This window comes from Palaemon carinicauda, chromosome 12 (genome assembly GCF_036898095.1).
Source record: "Palaemon carinicauda isolate YSFRI2023 chromosome 12, ASM3689809v2, whole genome shotgun sequence".
Classification (NCBI taxonomy): Eukaryota; Metazoa; Arthropoda; class Malacostraca; order Decapoda; family Palaemonidae; genus Palaemon; species Palaemon carinicauda.
This window is the reverse complement of record NC_090736.1, coordinates 102,430,253-102,435,252: the sequence shown is the minus strand read 5'-3', so window position 1 is coordinate 102,435,252 and position 5,000 is coordinate 102,430,253.

Here is a 5,000-nt window from a genome sequence, read left to right as displayed (position 1 = left end):
TATATATATATATATATATATATATATATATATATATATATATATATATATATATATATATATATATATATATATATATATATATATATATATATATATATATATATATATATATATATATATATATATATATATATATATATATATATATATATATATATATGTATGTGTGTGTGTGTATATATACAGGTATATATATATATATATATATATATATATATATATATATATATATATATATATATATATATATATATATATATATATATATATATATATATATATATATATATATATATATATATATATATATATATATATATATATATATATATATATATATATATATATATATATATATATATATATATATATATATATATATATATATATATATATATATATATATATATATATATATATATATATATGTGTGTGTGTGTGTGTGTGTGTGTGTGTCGTGTGTGTGTGTGTTTATAATAAACATAACATACCCCTTCATATCAAATTTTATCTGTCATGGGATGGAAGGCCCATGTGGAATTTCATTTAATTATAAATGTTTCTCCCCTTTATGAAATGGCCACTAATCTCTGCTATCCCATATTTTTATTAAAAAACTGTATTGATAGAACTAAAAATGGAATAATGGATAACATATTTAATATTTCAATAAATGTTCTTAGAAAGCTGAACCACTTTTGAGAAAACAAGAGATAAAGGTAGTTTTTTAAATAGTTTTGTCAAGAAAAATAGAAAAAAAAATCTTTGACTAATATATGTAATATATGTAATATTCCTTTGATTTAAGAAAAAAAATAAATAAATAAAAAAAACACACACATTAAGAATTACTGTAAACATATTAGTATAGTATATAGTATTCGTTGTTCAGAATGCTACTAACTTTAAATGTGCTTAATTCCTAATTGCATTTCTGTACCAGGAAAAAAAAAGTATAAGGTGTTTTGGATATCCAGTAGCAAACATTGATTCAGAGAATCATTTGGTAAAATACAAAGACAGTAACAAAAATCTCTCATTATTGCATGTACCACAAGGACAAATTTAGAAGTTACCGTATTATCCTCTTCCTTAACATCTTTCTGATCGGAAAAAAATAAAGCTGATAGGTTTGATATTCCATTTTCCTGTTTAAATATATCATTGTATATTTATTTTCAATACAATTATTTTCAAGAACCTAATAAAGCTGAAGTCCCTTCACTTTCCATATTCATGGCCATAACGTGTTTATTTCCCAAACACACGAAAACATACAAACACGTTTATGTGATTATACGTATATATAGGTACATAAAAAATAAATTTCTACTTCACATTACGATCAAACCTAATTGTTAACTATATCTAAGGATTTCCTAGGTGAAACCCTAATGTAACAGGCCAACAAACTTCATACAACTTCCCGACCAACAATATTAACCAATCAAACATGTCTTTCGATATCTAATGCAATGTCTATTGCGAGGCGAGCAAATTTAGCCCATGGTACTTATCGAACAACATCCTCATCTCCTCCTACTCCTATTGACCCAAAGGGCCTCAGTTAGATTTCGCCAGTCTATCTTGAGCTATTAATTCAATACCTCTCCATTAATCATCTCCTAGTTTGCGCTTCATAGTCCTCAGTCATGTAGGTCTGGGTCTTTCAACTCTGTGGAACCCAGCTGAACGTTTAGTGAACTAATCTCTCTTGGTGAGTTCCAAGAGCATGCTCTAACCATCTCCATCAATCCCTCATCATGATTTCATCCACATAGAGCACTCGAGTAATCTCTCATATAGTTTCATTTCTAATTCTCTCCTGCCATTTAACCCTGCATATCCTTCTGAGGGATTTGCTCTCAAATTTACTAAATTTATTGGAGATTGACATTATTTCATTGTCATACCATGACTCATGTCCATAGAGTTACATCAATCTCACCAAAGGGATATATAGTCTGATTTTTATAAATAAATTCAGGCCATTTGATTTCCAAATATTATTTAACCTAGCCATTGTCCGATTTGATTTTTTCAATCTTTCACTAAACTTTAAAGACCCTGTATTGGAGATCATAGCTCATAAATATTTCAATGATTCTACCTCATTAATCTTTTCTTCTTCCAATGATATTTCATCTCACAGTGCATACTCTATGTTCTTCTATTCATATTACGCCTAACCTCGTATGATATTTCATGCATTCTGATAAGTGAGCATTGCAAATCCTGTGGCATTCTGCTAGCAAGGACAGCAGCATCAGCACACTCTAGGTCCGATAAATTTCTATCGTGATGTGACATAATGATAGGAATAATGGGACATACTTGAATATAAAATTGGAATAAAATGTCAATATTTAGAAGTCTATCAAGTTGAGGTTTCATGGTCTTTGAATTAAACATCATTATATTATCACTTTTTTTTTTTTTTTTTCTTTTTTTTTTTTTTTTTTTACTTGAGCATACTTAGGATATTATTGAATGTATATATTCTGCGTTCTTTGCCTATGATTATAGACTCTTTTTTTATCAGCTTATCATCTTTTACCTAAGGTTTCTTCAATCCCCTAAATAACAAGGAGCTTGTCGGTAATGCACATACGCGTTGTATTTTACCCTCAGATATATAAAGTTTAGAATGATACCATGATCTGATTTATCTTAAACTCTCTCTCTCTCTCTCTCTCTCTCTCTCTCTCTCTCTCTCTCTCTCTCTCTCTCTCTCTCTCTCTATCTATCTATCTATCTATCTATCTATATATATATATATATATATATATATATATATATATATATATATATATATATATATATATATATATATATATATATATATATATATATATATATATATATATAGTCCACTTTTCCTATAATTGGATTTAGTTTCGATCAATTAGCCATGTCTTTGTTTTAATATTTTATGGCAAAATTTCAAATTCTTTATTGAATGCCCATTGATTTCCAAAAAATATGTAGTGATGGTTTTCTGCTTTAGTGCTAAAAAAATTTCTAAGACGTTCCATCATTTTCTATAGCAAAAATTATACATTTATTGTCCTAGGTATTTTTTTCAACTAATACTAGGGTTCAATGGGACATGTGTGTTTGCAGGTCTAATAAAGGACTAATCAGGGGTTTATTAGTAAACTAGTCATATTTCCAGTCAAGCTTCTATACGTAAAGGCAAAACTGACAATTCTTTCTTAAACGTTTATAGGCGTTCCTATTGGTAGTAATAATCCTAACAGTCTTTTTGTTGTTTCTGAAACTGGTTCTTTCCTAGAAAATTTATGAATAAATTATGAAATACAAAGACCAGATAAACCCGTTAGGATTACCTGATGCAAATTCCTATTGATCAGAAAGATTTTTCCAACTACGTAAATCAGGACAGAAGCCTCATTTATTTCGAATAAGTGATATACATATGCGTATTGATTTTTTTTTGTATTTATTCTGTTATTTTTTTCCAGCTCACTTCTTCTCTATTACACTGTTAGTTTACCATTCAATGTGATCATTATGTACACCTTATTTACATTTGAAATTCTTTTTGATTTCAGAGCACCGGAATGTCTTAACAAAGGAAATTTTGTCAATCGTTCTTTGTTACCTCTGACCCAAGGTCACAGTTTAAAAGTTACTCATGGTCTGTTTTCAATTATTCCTGTGGTATCCACTTTACTAAATTCTCTATTCATGAATATGAGCACATTTTGACTACTGCTACTACTACTACTACTACTACTACTACTACTACTACTACTAATAATAATAATAATAATAATAATAATAATAATAATAATAATAATAATAATGGTAACTAGGAAAGCAAACAGAGAGTGAAGATATCCGCCAAGGCAGCTTACTTCTTTAAACTGGAGTGTTTTTTTTTTTAATCAATCAATCAACCACTTACAGCTATTTACATAACAGTTACAAATTCCTGCAATTTACATTTTTTTACAATTAAAATTTGGTCCGTATGGTTGATCATCGGAATTTGAACTTTTGCTTAATCTTGATCTTTGATTTGACTTTAACCGACGACCTTAACATCTCTTTATATAATATGTTGAAATCCCTGCAAGTTTCATTAATTTTATATTAAAATTTTGGCTGTATGGTTGATGACAGAAATTAGACCTTTTTCCATTGACCTTGAAGTAGACCTTCACCTTTCACCCTAACGTTGACTATCGACGTGAATTTTGGGGCATTCGTGTACGAACCAAGTTAGAATTCTCTCTGAAAATGATGTCAAAACCTATGGCTGATTACATGACCAGTTAAACCTTGCAAGTTTCAGTATTCTAAGATAAATTCTTGGCCAGTAAGGTTTTCATAAACAAACACACAAACACGGGGTAAAACATAGCCTCCTTCCAGCTTCATTAGCGGAGGTAATAATAATAATGACAATAATAATAATAATAATAACAATAATAATATCTAAAAAAAAAAAAGTGAGAGTGCACAATTCCGCCACGGCAGCTTATTTCTCGAAACCTGCGTGACATTCCCTGAATCAGTTAGTTTTTATCAGCTCTTCACTTGACAGTTTGAAATCGTTGCATGTTTCATTACTTTACGATTAAAGTTATGGCTGCCTTGTTGATGCCTGAAATTTTAACTATTTTAACCTTAGACTTGACTTTGACCTTCGACCATAACAGCTCTTTACCTAACTTTTTAAAATCCCAGCCACTTTTATTATTTTACAACCAAAATTTTGGCCTTATGGTTGATGACCAGAATTTGACATTTTGCATGACGTTGATGTTGCACTAGACCTTGACCTACGACCTTAACATGTGTCAATGAAAGTTCATTTTCACACACTTGAATAAGAACCAAGTTTGATGTCTCCGTAACAACGATGTCAAAACTCATGGCTGATTACATGAATTTGACAACTTCTTCACCATAACCTTGACCATTGACCTTGACCTTCCAAAATTGAATAATTTCTAGGTTTTACATAA